Below are 20,147 nucleotides of genomic sequence, written 5' to 3'. Positions count from 1 at the left end.
CAAAGAGAAGTGTCTCCTCTATTATATGGAAAGAACATGCACATATTTATTTTGTAGTTTATTTTTTATTTTATTTTATTTCATCTTCATGGTTATCTTGAAGTCTTACTGTTGAAATGTTTCTCTACTCATAACCTCATGGAGATGGAAAAATAACTGATCTGCTCTCCTTTCTTTCACCAGCCTTTTTACTCAGTGAAGATTAAATTCTATTTATTTCTCCTCTGGCATATTTCACTGGTCCCTGGCTGGCCTTTCCTAGGAATTAATTGAAAAGGAAATGGCAAATATGATTAGGCTTCTAGACCTGGTAAAACAGTAGAGGCCAGGCTCGAGGATACCTCTGGCCAGCTGGGACGAGCGGCCAGTGAATTATGCTGTTCTGTGGTTATGAAGACTTCATATTACATAGGTAAGTTGAAAAGACAGACATTATCCAGTCTCTCAATCTTACCCTCAATAATTTACTTAAAAAACAAAAATAAACAAAAAACTGAAGAAGATTGAAGGCAGAAATTAAAAATTACTCCTCTTTTCATAATTCCAAAAGCGTTTCATGTCTGTAGCTGTAGAACCTACCGGAGATATTCCTAAACCTCTATTCAGCCAACTCCTGAGAGTTTCCTCACTGTCAAAATATATGAATTGCCAGTGCTTGAGCCAAGCGCAAGCCACTTAAGGTTTTAATAGATCAAATGTGAGCTGAAACAGGCTACATAATTTAAATGCCATCTAGTGGCCAAGTGTCATTTTTAGTCTTCAATCAAAACAGTTCTGGTGCTTTCTAATATTTTTCTTAGGGTGATATACTAAATAGTTCTGAGTCAAAGATATTATTGCAGCTTTTGCTCTTGTAGTGAAATGGAACTGGAATATTTCTAAATCATAAAAAAAAGGCTTAACAGCTTGAAATGTGCAAAAGTCCCAACTCTAAACAGTCCCTCTGTTTGTATGGCTGCAAGACAGTTGTGGCTTGGTTCGGCTACTATGTCATTAAATAGCGACAGTAGTGAAAAATAAAAAGAAGTATGTCTCCAATGTCGGGTAACTAATATAAGAACAAAATTCTAAATCTTGACGGCCAGAGAATTTAAAAGATCAATCTGTAGTCTCAGAACATTGAAGAGCTATGAGAGAGACATATCATTTTTTTTTTCTTTTTTAAGATTTTATTTATTTATTTGACAGACAGAGATCACAAGTAGGCAGAGAGGCAGGCAGAGGGAGAGGGGGAAGCAGGCTCCTTGCTGAGCAGAGAGCCCGATGCGGGGCTCGATCCCAGGACCTTGGAATCATGACCTGAGCCGAAGGCCGAGGCCTTAACCCACTGCCACCCAGGCACCCCAACATGTCATTTCTTTCTTTCTTTTTTTTTTTTTTTTTTAAGATTTTATTTATTAGTCAGAGGGAGAGAGGCAGCACAGGCAGACAGAATGGCAGGCAGAGGCAGAGGCAGAAGCAGGCTCCCCGCTGAGCAAGGAGCCCGATGCGGGACTCGATCCCAGGACGCTGCGATCATGACCTGAGCCGAAGGCAGCCGCTTAACCAACTGAGCCAGCCAGGCGCCCCCAACATGTCATTTCTTAATGAATGAATGCCATGGGCATGCAAGTCAGTGTGATAATTAATCATCACAGTGGTGGGAGTAACAGCAGCTAACAGGTATTGAGACCTTACCTGCTAGACATTATTCTGAGTGCTCTGCTTGTAGGAATTCATTTGATCTTCACAACCTAAAAAAATAGGTTTTATTTTAATACCCATTTCAGAGACAAAATTGAGGCACAGGGTGGTTAAATCACATACCCACTGGTGAGAGGCTGACTAGGAAACAGAATATTTAGAGTATCCTTTGGTCTCTCAGCTGTGTTGGATTTTGGTTAGTACTGTTTAGGTTGAAGCATCCTTACAGAGCCATCAGCATCCCTTTAAGAAAACCAGCGCACAATTAGCCTTTGGTTGTCTTGGGCTAGGGTTCCAGATAGGGTTGACTCAAGGATAAGGCTGAGCTCTGGGTTACTGACTGTTATCATCTTTGGATAGACCCTGCTCTTTTGGCTCTGTGGGAGTTAACTGTTCCTGGAGACTGGACAGTAGAATTCATTTTTGTGGAAGTGTGGTCTGGGGTTATTTGTAACCTTGTTCTCCAGCTCTGTATTCCAGATAGTAGAGAGTTGCTTTGAGTGTCACCAAACTAGCTGTAGTTATGCAATAAATAGGACACCATTAAGCATTTTTCTTCTTGTTGGTCACAAATCCGGTTCTATTCTTTCACTTCAGGCATATGACCATTTAAAACCTTAAAGATAACCAAATGAGTTTAATACCTCACACAGCGCTCCTTGATTTCAATGAGCCTCACAAAGTGTTTTTGAGGTTAATAACAATGAGTTTATTATCCTCAGTACACAGATAAGGAAACTAGGACTCAGATTAAGTGGCAAAATTCACATGACCACTGACCTTAGAACTAAGACTAGAACACTCGGGCTTCTCATTGCATTTGTTCACATTCACCCATGCGTGCACAAACACACACACTGTCACACCTTGCACTGCCAAGTCTACACACTTTTCCAAGTATGTATTATGAATATGTGTGCATGCATAAATGCCCACACCATGTGAATGTTAGGGAAGGTAGCTAAATGTAAAATTGAAAATTATGCTGTTTGTAAGTTTATCATCTATTTCATCCTTTCTCAGTTACTGTTCAGAGATCTTTAAAAGAAAATCAGATAACCAAATCAGTTATATAGGATAAGTGGTTGAGGTGGGTGACAGCCCCAAAGGTAAAATCTAGGTAATCTTCCAAGGTCTACTCAAGTCTTCTGATTTTATTTTTTTATTTTAAGAAGTAGCATTTTAATTCTTTAAAAGAATTTCTGTTCTTAAAATGGTACACCTCTGTAGCAGTTTTGCAAGCTTATCATGCCTAATATAATTTATCCAGAAGGAGGCAGCATTTTACTATTAAACTGATTCTTCTGCAAAGATTCTAACAAGTTTTCTTTTCCTTTTTTTTTACCTTTAAAAATGTAGGCTACCTAATCACACATCCAAAAATCTTTCAGTGCGACGATTCCTAGATATCACTAGAGTTTTGCATATTGAAATAGTTATAGAATCCAAATCCTACTCAGATCAAATGCATCTAAAATTACAACTAGCATATATGGTGGCCAAATTAATTGGCAGAAACTGTTTTTGCAGTAAAGACACTGATCAAAATAAAGAGCTGAAGAGAAGATGGGAATAGAGGAAGGCAAAATGAAGGATTCAATTATTGCTAACTTGTAGAAAATAAGTATTTGGCCAATAAGAGATCAACTTTAAAGGAAAAAAAAAAAACCCACCTTGAATTCGTTCCAAAATAAGGATAATGAAATAGTTATAATCATTTATTTTCATAAATGTAATTTACTTCTTCTTTCCTTGTTTTCATAGGATCACAGGGTCTTTAGAAGGGACCTTCAAATATCATGCGATACAGCTCAGTTACTGCTGATTGGAATGCCTTTCATCCATGTAGCAAAGTGAGTCTATCTGCTTTCAAAGGATTAGGGAGAAAGGGATTCCAATATGATAGGGGAAATTCAGCTAAAGAATGATGGCATGCTAAGGGGACTTTTTTGTTACATTGTGTTTGACAGAAGGGCTCAAAACTAAGAACAGCAATTAGGATCTGACACTTTCTCCAAATTTTCCAAAGAGGCTAAAGAACTGGATGTCAGTTCCCACGTACATCCCCTGCCTCTTAATAACCAGTTAATGGTCTATAAAAGAAGCCAGGGAAGGAGTGGGGTGGGGGATTCCTCCCCTTCCCACTGGCGAGGGTCTTCTGACTGGCATTGCCAAGTGAAGAAAGAGGCTCCAAGACAATGGCTTTTTAGGAACTGCCTCCGGTGACTTCTGCTCAGGCAGCAGACTTGACGGGGCTTTCCACTTCTCCCTGAGTACAGAAGATGAAAGCTGGGGAGAGCTGGCTGGCGAGGGGAAGAGGGGACAGAATAGTAAGATTGCCCATCCATTACGTGTCACGGCCAGGGTTTGAGAAATTCCTTAGGACAAGAGGACATACAGAATTAGCTATTCTTTAATCACCTTACTGTACAATTTCCTTCCCTACCACCCCTGCCTCCCGCCACCTCCCCGCAGGACTGTGCACCACGATGGGGTATATTACTGGGATAGTTGAGGGGCTAGATAGAAGTCCAGTTAGAGCTGAATCTTTCCTAGAGCTGGACTGTATTGTGGGAAGACCTCTATGACTAAGTTTCACACGTGCTCCCCAAGCGACAGACTTCAGATAGTGGCATGCACGCTCAGATTCACTGGAGAAGCAGAGCAGCCAACAGAGAGAGGGTTACCGCTTTCCCCTTCCTTCTGCTTCTTCCTGATTTCCCATACTGGAGAGGAGCCAGGCCTGGGACAGGGAGGAGGGGGTGTTTCAGAGCCAAGACTCCTTCCAACCTCATTTCACTTCTAACAGTCAAGATCCCCACTCATACCTTCTCTGGAGCTGTGGGATATGGAGGAGATGGAATTTACATAGAGCTTGAAAATGAAGTTTTTGATGATCTCTTTTTTAATAACCCAAAGTTAATAGAAAGTGATGCAATCTGGGAGTGATAGAGAATGCAAACGTGAAGGTAAAGGCAGGGACAATTCTGATCACCGATTCCAATGCGTGGGTTTTTCCTTGCACCGCCAGGCAATGCTCTGGACACCAGCTGGCTGTCCTACAATTCAACGCAATTCTAACACCATCTACCTGGAGATAACATCAGATTCTACATGCTCATTCCTACAAGACTGCCCTCACTTCAGATGCTAATCAGAAGTCCAGACTTTTCTCTGTGCCTCTGACCAAATAGCTATAAATCGGAGTTTTTCACAAACCCCTCTTTGGGTCTGATTAATGTGCTAGAGTGGATCACAGAACTCAGGAAAGCTATTTGCTCACTAAGTTACTGGTCTATTACAAAGAGTATTAAAAGCGTGTGAATTAACAGCTAGATGAGAGATATATAGGGTGAGGTCCGAGACAAAGGAACTTCGGTCCCTGTAGACTCTGGAGCCTAGTACAGTGGTACATGGAAGCATTTGGTTCACCAACCTGGAATCTCTCTGGACCCCATTCTTTTGAATTTTTATGGAGGCTTCCTTACATAGGCATGATTGATTAAATCATCGGCTATTGGTGATAGATTCAACTTTCAGTCTGTTTCCCCTCTTAGGAAGTGGTGTAAGGGATATTAAAAGTTCTATCTCTAATCACGTGGTTGGGTTCCTTTGGCAATTAGCCCCATCCAGAGGTGCTGTCCCAAAGTCACCATTAATATAACAAAATAACCTTTGTGGTTCCCATAATTTAGGAAACTCCAAGGGCATTAGGAACTTTATGACAGGAATTAGATAATACCAAATTATATATTTCTTGTTATAAATCACAGTTTCACAGCAGGGATGAGCAAAACGATTATTTCATATTTGTGCCTCATTGAGTAGAGATAAATTGGCCTCATATGTCTATAATTAATGAGAAATGTTGTTTAAAAACTGATATAACTTGAATTTTTCCAACCTTCACCATTAAGACTTATTTCCCAGGGAAGGAAAGGACAGTATCAAAGAAGTTCTGGAGGAAATTGTCATACAGTTTCTCACCTAACGGGAAGAGAAAGTAGATAATATTTCTAATTTCTAGGAAGCTGTGTGTTGGGGGGGAGTGTGGGAGGAGAGACAGACAGACATACACACATGCACACACACACACATACCCCCATCAAGACCAAAAGAGAAAGGAGAGCACAGGAGGAAGGGAGGTAAAGGGTCAAATAAGTGGACAAATAAGAAGTCTTCACACCTTCATGGCCAAAGGAGAGAAGAAGTTAGAAATAGCCCCACCTTTTTTTATTGGGGTGTGGGATGTGCTATTCCCAGAGCAAAGAGCTTTGTTCCTAGTTTCCCCTGGATACAGACTGGGAAAATTTCAAGCCTTCTAGAAGAATTATCATATACAACATGGAACCATCTAGGTAGCAAAGTAGTAATGGCCAACGATGGAGTATTTAAGTATAGAGAGAGTGAAATACTGAAACTCGAAAATCCCTTGGTTTGGGTATGATGTGGAAAGATCCAGCAGCTCTTATATGCCTTGATGCAGCAACTGAAACCAGGGGCCTGCACTTACAGAATTTATTATAACAAAACAAAAAACCCACAAAAACCAAAAAACAATCCAGCTAAAAAATGGACAAAGGATCTGAATAGACATTTTTTTATAGAAGACATATAGATGGAAAAGAAGTACATAAAAAGATGCTTGACACCACTAATCACCCAGCAAAGCCACAATGAAATATTACCCAACACCTGTCAGAATGGCTATTATCAAAAGGACAAAAACAAATAAGTATTGGTAAAGACAATGTAGAAGAAAAGGGATCCCTCCTACACTGTTAGTGGAAATGTCAGCTGGTGCAGCCGTTATGGAAAGCAGTATGGAGGTTCCTCAAAAAGTGAAGAATAGAACTACCATAAGATTCAACAATTCCACTTCTGGGTATTTATCCAAAGACAATGAGAACACCAACTGAAAGAAATATGTACACTATGATGTTCATTACAGCATTGTTTACAATAGCCAAGATACGGAAGCAACCTAAGTGTCCATTGATAGAAAATGGTTAAAAAAGATGTGATCCATGTAATGGAATATTACTCAGCCACAGAAAGAACAAAATCTTGCCATTTATGACAATATGGATGGGCCTAAAGGGCATTCAAGTAAGTGAAGAAAGTCAGATAGTAGCTAACACCATGGGATTTCACTTATATGTGAATCTAAAAAACAAAATAAATGAACAAACAAAACGAAACAGAATAGAAACAGACTCATAGATTCAGGAAATTAATTGTTGTTTACCAGACAGAGGAGGAATTGGAGGGGCAGGCAAAATAGGTGAAGGGGATTAAGACGTACAAACTTCCAATGATAACATGAAGAAGTCCTGAGGATATAAAGTACTGCACAGGGAATGTTGCCAATAATATTGTAATAATGTTGTATGGCAGGAGACGATAACTAGACTTCTCATGGGGATCATTTAGTAATGTATAAAAATGTTGAATCCCTAAGATGTACACCTGAAACTAATAGGATATTAGTTCAGTGTTACTTCAATTAAAAAACAAAAAATGAAAACCACAAAACCATAGGCCTGCTAGGGCTGTGATGGCAAGAAGTGAGGGAACCCCAGTGCAGATTCCTCCTCAGGAGGAGACAAACTCAAGAGGACTGACAGGGCCAGCCCGAGCTAAGGTAGAGCCAGCTAACAGAAGAAAAGACCCAGTGACCCCATTTTTCCACCCAAGAACTGATCATGAATGTCACCATCAGAGTAAGACCGCAGGATGCAGGGGACATCTCTGAGGAGGCCAGCCTTGGGCTCAACATTCGCTTTCACTGTCCTCAAAGATAAGTAATCTGTGCTCCACCTTCAAGTTCCCATCTTGGGAGGGAAGTGGGAGGAACACGAGAGGAGAGACAAATCGTAGAGGGAGTTTGAACTTCAAACTGGCTGCATATTTATCTGGAAGGGACTGTTAAAAGCCAAGTAGCTGACTGATTCTTAACGGGAAGTTTGTACTCCCCTTATCCCACCCCATCCTACAACCTCAAGAAGTGGGAATGAAATGTATTAGTCAGGTTGGGCTGCCATAACAAATCACAATAGACCAAGTGGCTTAAACAATTGAAATCTATTTTCTTATGATTCTGGAGATGGTAATTCCAAGATCAAGGTGCCAGCAGGCTTGGTTCCTGGTGGGAATCCTCCTCTTAGACTGCCTCCTTTAACTATGTCTTCAGATGACACAGAGAAAGAGAACTCTGGTGTCTCTTCCACTTTTTATAAGGATACTTATAAAAAGAGGAAGAGGTTTAGATGAGGTCACGAGGGTGGAGTGCCTTATCCAGAATCATCCATTCCCCCCACCCCATGAGGCAGCTTCCCCTCATACCTTATCTAAAACCAATTACCTCCCCAAAGTCTCACCTACAAATAAGCAACACATTGAGTATTGGGGCTTCAACATACGAATTTTGGTGGAGATACAAGTCCAAAGCAGTGGCTTATGAGGAAGTTTATGTCATCTATAGAAAAGCACAATGCCGCAATCTTTTGGTGTGCATAAATTATAGCATGTCATGAAAAATCAAATTCTACTGCAAGAATTTTCAGTTCCCTCCGTCTCCAGCCATGGGAACAATGCATGTGGGCAGAGAAAGAAACTGAGAGCGTATAGGGAAGGAGGAAGGAGGAAGTAAAAAGAGGCTAGAAGGAGAAAAAGAGAAAGAAAAGAAAAGGGAGACAGGGAAGAGGGTAGAGAGAGGTGACAGGGACTGAGGGCCACTGGAGCAGTGGGGCTTCCCAGGAGGACCGAAAATTGCCTGGGTGGGGACTGGGACTGGAACTAAGAGAGGATTCTTAGTCATCTTGTTCTGTGACATCTTATAGGACATCCTCCTCATCTTGGTGAGATACCTTCTGTAGAAAAGACACTCCTTTTGCAACCTTGCAGTTTCTTTCCTGTGTTCATTCTGATACCTCTGTGTTGGGACCTAGGGCCCAGCAGGTCACACACTTTGAACATAGTGTTGGCCCAGGGTACAGTTTAATAGGCTCCCATTATGACAAAGTCTGTCTTGTGTCTAATCCCTGCATCGGCATTTATGGCATCCCTTCCTGTCTTGTCCCATTGGAGTGCAGTCTGTCCCTGACCAGCTTACAGTCCTTATAAACTGAAGTTTAGTAAGGAATCAGCCTCCAGGTTTCTCTGGCTGTAATAGCCCCAGGTTCTGTATTTGTTTCTCTTCTGGTTGCTGTAGGTTTTCCTTCTGAGTCTTTTAAGTATCTTTAGCCTACGCTGGATTTGCCACACATCTCTTAGCTGATTAGCCTAGAGTAGGATTAGCAAACCCTATACATGGTACTTGGCTTGTAGGCTTGGGAGTCATGCTCTATCTCTTTCAGTGACTTTAGATTTATTTCTTCAGACAATTTACTTGGCTAAATAAAAGGTCAAATTTTAATCATAATGGTCTTAGTGATTTCAGACTATCTGCTGTGTAGTTCTGACTCCTTTGGACTTAAATCTTACTGCCTTCTGTGACAGCATTCGCTGGAGGACATTGGTTTTATATGATTTTTTTCTGATAGTCTATATTCAGTGTAAATATTCTTAGTGAATACTTAGAAGATTGGCTTATTATAGAGTTTAGAGTGTGTGTTTACTTAAAATAAGAGAACTTCAAATCTATGATAAATGTCTATTTTGGTTGATTACTTGCCCAATGAGGCATAATATACAAAAATGCTGAACATTCCGTTCAACCACGTGGGACAAACTGGGAATTCTGAAGGATTAAATGTCAGCAGAAGAAAATGAGAAAATTCCATTTAGTTGAAAGGAGATGGGAAGAAGGTAATGGTAAATTTGTAGTTTCTGGGGGAAAACAAAATTAAAGACGATTTTTTGGGGGGGGGGGTCTGTGTAGAAAAGTAGGCAAAAGAGTTCCAGAACTTATAGAATACATTGCCTTATGTTCAGAGCAGATTTTGTGGTCCACTTTAAGGCCTGAACAGTGTTTGCAAACAAAAGCTGATTGGATTAGCAATACTGAGGGCATCTTTCGCAGTTAAAGACTATCTAGAGATAAGTCCCATTGTGTTCAAGAATATTGTCAAATACTTCAATACTTATGATCCCAAGCACAAAGAGTAGAAGTAGCCTTCTGGAGACTATGTAAAAATTTTTTGGACAAGGTCAAAGGTATTTTGAAATTTCCAGTACATTATTTTATTGTGACCAAAAGAATAGAAAAGTAAAACCATGCTTAAGAATATGTTACTGGTGCAAAGTAAAGTGACAATTTGAGCTGATTATCTAGGTGATTCAAGTATAAAAGTCTGAAATATTCATTTAGAAGCAAAAGTGAATTGGAGAAAGTCCTTTATTGAGTTGACTTTGCTTATTTTTGGAGAATCAGTCTCAAAACTAGAAAGTGATAGATTTCTGTTTGTGTGCATCATTTTGGTTGCAGATTATTTGACTTAGTTCAGAGTTTCTAGGTGTTAGAAATGTTTTCTCTAAATACCAGTTTTGGTTATTTTAATTTGTCTCTTTCCTTATTCCTTTACATTAATCCTCTTATTCAAAATTGAAAGAGAATGGTCCAAGATGTGCTTTAGTTCTCAAGTTTGCCTATTTATTATCAGGATGTCAGTGAATTCACTAATCATAATACAATCCTTGGTGAGAGAGAACCAAGATATGCATTGTGAAAGAAAATAAAAAGATGAGGACACAGAGAGAAGACTGGGAGATTCAGTCTCCAATGAGCTGTGGTGATATTAGACTCAGAGTAAAATTAACATGCTTGTGCCCAGATCACGCACATATCTACACATCTAGCAGCATACATTTGCCAACACCCAATCCCACACGAATGATAAATTCCATCTTGAAAAGTATGACGCAGTTCACCTACCTGGAGTCCTCCTATCTCTTCTGGCATGTAACTGTATCTTTTCCATCACTGTAGACAGAGCAGAGGGGACATCACAATTTAAGTGTAATCAACACGATTGGTCAACATTGAGGTGGGGCATGTCCGTTCTGGAGAGCTGGACATGTGGTCAGGAGAGAGCAATCTTGTAAACACAGAAGAAAGCAGTTTCAAATGGTGCACCTATTTTGGGGACCTTGACCTTGCAATAAATTCTACCAAAGCAGACCCACTGCTATAATATTTTACATTTGCATAACAACTTTGGTCTAAGTATCTTAGAAATTTTTCAAGAAATAACATTGCTATTTTAGTGCTGTTTTTATGTAAGTGGAAATAGTGAATTGCAGGAATTAAAGTAACTTTTAAGATGAGTACTAAATGAGACTGGTAATTGGTAAGAAATAGAGAAATGAATGAGAAATGTATGTAAATATAGATATTAGTCAAATAAATATGGAAATATGACTCCAACAAGTCTTTATTTTATTTCATTTTTTGCCTCTTTTCCCTTCTTACCAACTCAAAAATTTTATATTTCTTTAACCTTTTCTTAAGAATGTTCTAGAATAAAATTTATAAATTTTTAGCCCGTATATTACATTTTCCAGAGGTATTTATATTTTAAGTCTTCCTTTTCTGTGTGAAAGATAAGCTCTGTCCTTAGTAAAAGGAATTTCAAAATCAAAAGAGGGTAAAAAGAACTTCTTTTTGGAAATAGAGTCCTTTCTAGTACAGTTCTGCTTGGTTCATCTGTAAGTGTTGATGGCTTTTGTCTGTAAATATATCTTTACATGAGTCAGGTACAAGAAAAGCAAAGAGTTTCAGTTGATCAAGTGGAAATCTATCCATTAACTTTGAGATGGTCAACTATTGATAGAATTGTTGTCTGTTCCATGACATAAGCCAAGAAGTCTTCACTAGCAAGTTTTCTGGCAATATTGCAGAGAATACTTTACTGAATTGGTAACACAACTCCTCCTCAATATCTCCTTCTGAAAAATACTGGGAGGGACATTTAATTTAAGAAAAAAGTAACAAATTTGGAAAATAGAAATATGCTAAATGTCTGGACTAGTTAAGAACATTGTTTTAAAAAATGAATGGCTCTACTGTGAAACATCAGTCATATTCTCTGGTAAAATCAAAAAAGGAAATACTTGGTTGAAGACAATAACAAAGTTTATGTTTTCATGATCACATATCTCAAAATCAAAATATCAATTCATTACATTTGTTCCAGGGATTTGCCAGTTTCCATATGATTTATTCTTGTTGACAAGGGCAAATATATTGAGCTAAAGTTTTGTATCAAACCTATGTCCTATAGGATTTAAAACAAACCAGCCTGGATGACAAATGGGTATGATGCAGAAAGTCACTAATGAAACTAAGGCAGAATTCCAAGTGTATCAGATGTCCATGTCTGTGTATGTTAGATGTTAAAAGATGGATTTGTGATTTCATAAGTCTAAGGCCTTGGCTTGAGTTTAAGATTTTGATATTTTAATTACCATCCAGACCCTTTCTTCATCATTCTTTGACTATTCCAAAGCCTCTGTTCCACTTCTTCCAACTCATGGTATGCTAATACCCTAGACCTTGTCACCACCTGGAAATACTTCACCCCTGCATTTTTCCCCCACTTTGGCCACATAATCTTTTCTCCTTCAACAAACCCACCCCTCCATTTCTCAACCCCTCTGAAACGGTTCTTCTTTCCATCCCACCCCTGGCACTTTAGCCTGTGGAAAGTGTTTTCCAGCTTCTTTTGTCTCTCTCTGCTCACTTGGGGTCTGTAATCTTGTCTGGGCAAGACTTGGTCCTTGAGAATGTGAATTTAGAAAAATGAATGGCCTGGATCTCATTGCGATGTCCTTTCTCTTAAAACCTCTCTCTTCTTCTGGTCTCTTGGCCCAGCATTTCCTTTGCATCCAACTGCATGTTTGGGAAAGAAGGAGCATAGGGAAAGGACATTATCTGCTTAACCACCTCTGCTCAGAAGTGACTCACACGAATTGCTCACATTCTGTTGTCCAGTAGAGCTGCAAGGGAGGTAGGGAAATATAGATACACAGAGATATTGATGAGCTTTAACAGTTTCTTCAATGTCCATCTTGTAAACATTGTTTTGAGAATTAAATATGGGAAAATCTGTAAAGCTTGGGAGTTTTCTCCATAACTATTTTGTATTCCAATTTGATTAAAGTTGTTTTTCTCATGGTCAGTTGACGAATTAGCATTCCACTTGGTATTTAGATATTTCTGTGGGTTTGGTTAGGGCAAGCCAAAGTCACAGAGGTCACCCCATACTCAGAGCATTAATAAAACCACATTTCTGGGTCTGTACAAAGACCATCTAGAAATCACCTACAAACACCACCGTGGTGTTATTTCTTGAGGGCAGTTGGCTCTGAAGTGAAATTGCTTAGTCATAATGAGTATGTTTTTTAGAATTGTACCAAGTTCTATAATGTCATTTTTCTTTCTAATCTTAGTTTGTTTTTTAATACTAAGAGCCGGGGGGCAGAATATCTATTTGTTTATTTATTTTTAACATGGAAATGCTTCTTTTTAATTTTAGTTTTCTTTTTATTTTAAAATTTTATTTATTCTTTTTATTTGCACTCATATGTGGAACATAAGAAACAGAACAGAGGACCACAAGGGAAGGAGGGAAAACTAAATGGGAAGAAATCAGAGAGGGAGACAAACCATGAGAGACTCTAGACTCAGGTAAACAAACTGAGGGTTGTGGGAAGGGGTGGAGGCGAGGGGAAGGAGTGATAGGGTGATGGGCATTAAGAAGGGCACATGTTGTGATAAACACTGGGTGTTATAGGGAACTGATGAATTGTTGAATGTTACAACAAAAGATTATGATGTAGTATATGCTGGCTAACAGAGTACCCATTTTATGGATTTTTGAAATCATACTTAGTTATCCCTAGGAGGCTCCTTTGTCCTTGCTGCACAGCAGTTCCTGAGCTTCTTGGAGGATGCCTGCCATAGAGTTTCCTTCTGGGGTAGTGGCATTGGCCTGGAGGTCCTGTATTCCCTCCATAACCACAAATACTTCTAATACCGACTCTGAATGTTTCACCCTTTCTAATAATTCCGTACTGTTTTATCTTCTAATTTTTCTGCCACTTGCTTGTCAGACCAGGCACATCTGCCCCTAGGAGAGGCATGGCAGGTCTCCCTCAACATCAGTTTTACTACTAGTAAGAAATAAAAGCTGGGGCACCTGGGTGGCTCAGTCGGTTAGGTGTCTGCCTTCAGCTCAGGTCATGTTCCCAGGGTCTTGGGACTGAGTCCCACCTCAGGCTCTCTGCTCTGTTGGAAGTCTGGTTCTCCCTCTCCCTCTGCCTGCTGCTCCCCCTGTTTGTGATCTCTCTCTCTGTGTCAAATAAATAAATAAAATCTTTTGAAAGAAGAAATAAAGCAGGGGTACCTGGGTGGCTCAGTTGGTTGGGTGTCTGCCTTCAGCTCAGGTCATGATCTGCCTGCTGCTCTCCCAGTTTGTGCTCTCCTAGAAGTAGAGAGCACAGATACATAAATAAATGAAATATTTATTAATTAACTAAATAAATGAAATATTAAAAATAAATAAATTTCATTACTTAGTTATTTAACAAACATACATAGCAGTTACTAGGGGCAAGACAATCTTCTAAGTGATGAACATATTTTATTTAAAAACTTTTAATTTTAATTTTGGTATAGTTAACACAGTGTTATATGTGTTTGTGTTCAATATAGGGATTTGACAATTCCATACATTACTCAGTGCTCATCAAGGTAAGTGTACTCTTAATCCCCTTCACCTATTTCACCCTCCCCCCACTCACCTTCCCTCTGGCAACCCTGTTTGCTCTCTACAGCTAAGAGTCTGTTATTTGTCTTTTTCTGCTTGTTTTGTTTCTTAAATTTCCCATATGAGTGAAATCATATGGCATTCGTCTTTCTCTGACTGATGTATTTCACTTAGCATTATATTCTCTTGATTCATCCATGTTGTTGCAAATGGCAAGATTTCATTTTTTTTATGGCTGAATAATATTCTATTATAGATATCACTTCTTTATTCATTCATTGATGGACACTTGGGCTGCATCTATGATTTGGCTACTGTAAATAATGCTGCAATAAACAGGGATGCATATATCCCTTAGAATGTGTTTTTCTTTTTCTTTCTTTTAATTATACCTTTAATGTGTATATACTCATTTCCAATGGACAAAAGCAAAAAAAAAAAAAAAAAAAAAAAAAAAAAAAACCCAGGACATTCTAGAAAACTCTTTTCCTATCAAGATATCAAGATAGTTATCTTTTTTAAAATTTAATTTTATAATCAATTTTATTTTTTATTTTTGCAGTGTTCAGTATTTCTATTTTTTCAGTGTTCCAAGATTCACTGTTTATGTACCACACCCAGTGCTCCATGCAATGTGTGCCCTCCTCAATACCCACCACAAGCCTCACCCCACCAAAACCCCACCAGCCTCACCCCACCAGCCCCTTCCCCTCCAAAACCCTCAGTTTGTTTCTCAGAGTACACAGTCTCTCATGGTTCATCTCCCCCTCCAATTTCCCTCAACTCACTTCTCCTCCCCTTCTCCCGGAGTCCTCTGTGTTATTCCTTATGCTCCACAAGTAAGGGTTTTTATATTCTTTGGGCAAATATTGAGTAGTGAGATTACTGGATCATATGATTGATTGATTTTTAACTTTTTTAAAAAGATTTTATTTATTTGACAGAGATCACAAGTAGGCAGAGAGGCAGGCAGAGAGAGAAGGGGGAAGCAGGCTCCCTGCTGAGCAGAGAGTCCTATGTGAGGTTCGATCCCAGGTCCCCAAGATCATGACCTGGAACGAAGGCAGAGGCTTAACCCACTGGGCAGGTGGGTTAACCAGTTGCCCCTGATTTTTAACTCTTTGAGGAATCTCCATACTGTTTCCTATAGTAGCTGCACCAGTTTGCATTCCCACCAACAGTGCACGAGCATTCCTTTTACCCAGCATCCTCACCAACACTTGTCTCTTGTTTTTGGTTTTAGCCATTCTGACAGGAGTGAGGTGATAACTCATTGTGGTTTTGGTTTGTATTTCCCTGATGATGAGTGATGCTGAGCATCTTTACATATGTCTGTTGGCCATCTGGATGTCTTCTGTGGGGAAATGTCTATTCATGTCTTCTGCCCATTTTTTAATTGGATTGTTTGTTTTTTTGATGTTGAGTTATATAAGTTATTTGTATATTTTGGATACTAACCCTTTATTGGATGTCATTGGCAAATATCTTCTCCCATTCAGTAGGTTGTCTTTTAGTTTTGGTGATTGTTTCCAGTAATGAACATATTTTAATTCTCAAAACCACTTTGGAGGGACACACTGGCGTGTGTGTACAACTGAATGTATATATATGTGTGTGTGTGCATAAAACACTGAGACATGGAAGTTAAATAACTTGCAAAGTCACACAGTCAATAGAAGCCATAAACTGGAGCTGGGATTTGAACTTGGTTATCTGACTTCCACATCTACACCCTTAATCCCTATATTTGTTGTCTCTTGCATTAATGACTGGTTAACTTGTCTTTTTTTTCCTCTAGACTATGAGGGCCTTGGGACAGAGTTTTACTTACCTCTATGTCCCTTAAGCTGAGAAACAGGACAGGTACACAGTAACAACACAGCAAATGTTAGCTAACAGAGAGGGTGGAGGTGCCTAGGACTGTGTACTAGGCCAAGGGATACTGCCTCCCATCACCCCATGACCTCCTCTATGGACATAGCCTGTGGCCTCTAATTGCTAGAGGAAATCTAAACTCATTTCATCCTGAGCTTAGTTGCAAGTTGCGAAATTTTTAAGTAATATCTTTAGACATTTTCCTGGAATATTCTTAACATTTTCTTTGAACAATGGAGTGGGGATTCTAGGATTCCAATTTCCCTGGGCACCCTGTTTTTATGATTCTAAGAAATACGATTTAGTTGTGTCCTATTCAAGGTTTGCCTACTCATGCTAAGCCCCGAGATTTCAGTTTGTACCACTTGTCCTAGAGCCATCATGTCAGGGGCAGATTCCACCAAAAAAAAAAAAAAAAAACCCAAAACAGAACAGGACAGCTTTCGAGGCTTTGGAAGCAGAAGCAAATGCCACTACCTGCAAGGTCAGCAGTTTCTCTTGGAATCTTTCCTCAGCCACATCTCAGGAAGGTGGTTTAAGATCACAGTTTTATATTCCCCGTGAGTTGAAGTATTTCAAAAACATTCATTTTCAGTGAAGACTGGTTAGAAATAAATCTACCAAGTGTTAGCTCCATGTAGGAGTCCTCATCAGAGCTTAAGAAAATCAAAACCATATTTTTCTTAGAAAACATTTTCTTCATGTATACAGAGCTGGGGATCTTCCTTATTTTGTTTATAACCTAAAAAGGGCTTTGTGTTACAATATTTTTGACCGTTTTGTGATCCTTTTTCCCCTGGCTGGTCCTGCCCTATTACACACACACACACACACACACACACACACACACACACTTTTGTGTTGTTCATTTCTGTTTGGAATATTTTAAGAAAATGCCGGTCTCCTGCGGTCAGTCCCCATGTCAACACTTACTGACTCACTAATATGGTAAACATGCTCTGTCATTTTACTATTGCCTAACTTGCATCAGATTTTCTTTTTCAAAAACTAGGAATGATTCCATATGTCTTTCTATGACTGATAGAATTCTATCAAAACTACTCTCTGTCCCCTTGTTTCCCTCCCTCACTTCCACCCGCTCTTTCCCCACTTCCAACTCTGGAAACAAATCATCGACGTTTTTACAGTCAGGGAGTACCTTGAGGGAGGAAATAGTTCTATTTCCTCTTGAGGGTAATCTAATAAATTCTGCTAACACACTAAGAGGTGTGAATCAGTACGGCAAGGCCAAAGGGATCATACGGTTGAATTCAGATCTTGAAGCAGTTGCTCTGGTTATAAATGACTTTGGCACTAATTGTTCATGACATATTAAGGGCTATGGACTACAACAATGATAAATAACAAGAATTTAGTAGTATAGTTGAATTACTTGGAGCATTATCTATGGTCACGACTGACACAGCCCAAGGTCAACGCTTCACATGTTCACAATTAGGACGAGTTAGAACGTGTACCTATATTTATTTATGGCCTTTCTTATCCCAGAAAGGATTTCAGAGTCTTCAAACTATACACAGTACAGAGAGATTAAAAAGACAAAAACAAAAACAAGTCATGAAGGTACCAAGCCCAAACTTAGGAACGATGCAGATAAAGATGGGTGCCATCAGCATATCCCACGCATGCTGTAAGGATGGGTCTCTTTGCTCCTGCTGGGCTACAAATTCTGCTCTAAATGTCTCAGCAGCAAATAGAGACATAGCCTCATACTGACTCAGCAGGAGAAAAACCACTCTTCATTCTAAGAAAGGGAGGACTTTCTCCTATAGAGGGTATAAAAAAATAACAAAGTCCCCCGCATTATCCTGAGGAAGCACAGTGATGAGTTTCTTGCATTGACCCCCAATCCTGCGCACGCTGGGGCTGCTTGGTTTGCCTCCACAGGGAGGAATTTGTGGAGCTGCTTATATGACAGCTTTTTATAATGATTTGGGTATCTTTGAGGCAGGGAGAATGGCAACATATTTCCTCTTCTTTATCTTTCTCCATCTCTTTCTTCCTCCCTCTGCTCCTTCTCCTCTACCTTAATGTGCCCTGCATTCTAGACATGTTAAAATGGGGGACACAAAGGTAGGATACAGCCTTTAGAGTGTAGTTTGAGTTTGGGATCCCAGTGAAAAACTTACATAAAATCTATGACAATCTTGACATTAATCACGGCTACAACGAGAACAAACAAACAAACAAACAAAAAACAATGGTTCTTTCTTCTGGACACTTATCTGTGAGATTTATGGGTGGGTGAGTCATCTATAATTCCATGTCACTGCTGGGAGTGGGGGGGCTCGTCTTGGCCACCTCCATGATTGCTTTCAGCTGGCCCTCTGTTCCCAGGCCATGGCTGCTAAAAATTAAAACCTTGGAAAGTCGTCTGAATTTTTTTTTTTAAAGAATTAATTTATTTATTTGACAGAGAGAGAGGGAACACAAGCAGGGGGAAAGGGAGAGGGAGAAGAAAGTTTCCCACTGAGCAGGGAGCCCAACTGGGGCTTGATGCCAGGACCCTGGGATCATGACCTGAGCCTAAGGCAGATGCTTAATGACTGAGCCATGCACCAAGTTGTATGAATTTCATGAGGACTGGACTTTTTTCTTTCATGAACCTGCTACTTTTGTATACATAGCCTTCCTGAGAGCAGGAAAGAAAATGGACTATCAAACATTCATTATAAGTCTAATTATGCCAAGTTAAACACAATCTTCAAAGATGTATTTCTAATGTATCATATATGCACTCAAGTTTTTATCTTGTTTTCCTCCTATACTAAAACACACTATTACCTGGTTTAGGTCCAATGAGCATCTGAATAAGGTTGAAATCTACAGCTTTTGGCATGTCCACTGATTTCCATCTTTGTCCCAATAGTATTACTTTTATGAAACCTTTATTTTTCACTAATATCAACCATCCCATTTTCTCATTTTCCACTACTTTTTATAAAATACTAATGGCAAAATATAGTAAAACAGTCAAGCTTTTTGACAGCACTATCCACTGACAAATGCTGGCCAAAGTGAGTGGCTGACTGGCCTCAAGCAGCTCCCCATATTATGGTTCAAAATGTTTGTCTGGAAGCCAAGAAAAAAATTCAGAATGTGGCCAACAATACTCAGTTTGAGGGCCCTAATGTAAAATGTATGTTTAAAAAAATGTGAATTATATGGAAGTTGAGTTTAAGGAAGTAGAAGACCACATGTACAAGAAGATGGATTGGGGAGAACCATAAGAGCCTAAGATGAAATCTAACCCACCACCACAACAAAATGATTAAGTCGTAAATATAATAAAGACTTTATTGTTTAGAATATGGGCTGCTATTACTTAATTTAATTTTATTTGGGGTATGAGACATCTATTGAGGCACTAGGAGAAAAGTGAGAAATATTTCTCGGAACATTGCCATTTTAATATATTTTTCCTGCATCATCATTAAAGTTGACAGGAAAAAGCAATAATTGAAAGCATAAATAAAAGTGGCCAATAGAGAGCTCTTCATTCTCACTCCAGGCAATGCTATTGAGTGTCTACTACGTTCCAGACGCTGTCAGGGGAATGTTGACAGAGATTCAGTCTTTACCACTGAGATGTTCCAGGTGTACGGTGCATGATACTGAGAGTACAAAAATGAAAAGTGGGAAGCATCTAAAGTGAATAATGAGATTCACTTTATTTTTAAAAGAAGTGTTTTATAAAATTTTATATTTTATATAATGTATAAATTATATAATTTATAATATAAATATATATAATATAATGAAGTATCTTACTTATGGTTAGTAAGTAAAGAAAGAAAGAAAGAAACTTTCGGAAAACTTGCAAGTACTGTACAGGGCAGAAAACTCTTTGTTTTCCTA

The 20,147-nt window shown here is 39.1% G+C and overlaps 1 long non-coding RNA gene across 1 annotated transcript; it reads right to left on the bottom strand.

Moving 5' to 3' along the window:
- Window positions 1-966: 966 nt before the first annotated feature.
- LOC132010120 (uncharacterized) lies at window positions 967-14,097 on the bottom strand. The gene is made up of 3 exons (XR_009402163.1): window positions 14,031-14,097; window positions 10,559-10,606; window positions 967-1,733 (listed from the first exon to the last, which is right to left on the bottom strand). It is a non-coding gene; the product is annotated as an uncharacterized LOC132010120 (long non-coding RNA).
- Between the last annotated feature and the right edge of the window lie 6,050 nt (window positions 14,098-20,147).

Source organism: Mustela nigripes, chromosome 2, assembly GCF_022355385.1.
Source record: "Mustela nigripes isolate SB6536 chromosome 2, MUSNIG.SB6536, whole genome shotgun sequence".
In the NCBI taxonomy this organism is placed as follows: domain Eukaryota; kingdom Metazoa; phylum Chordata; class Mammalia; order Carnivora; family Mustelidae; genus Mustela; species Mustela nigripes.
This window is presented reverse-complemented; position numbering and strand designations above follow the sequence as displayed.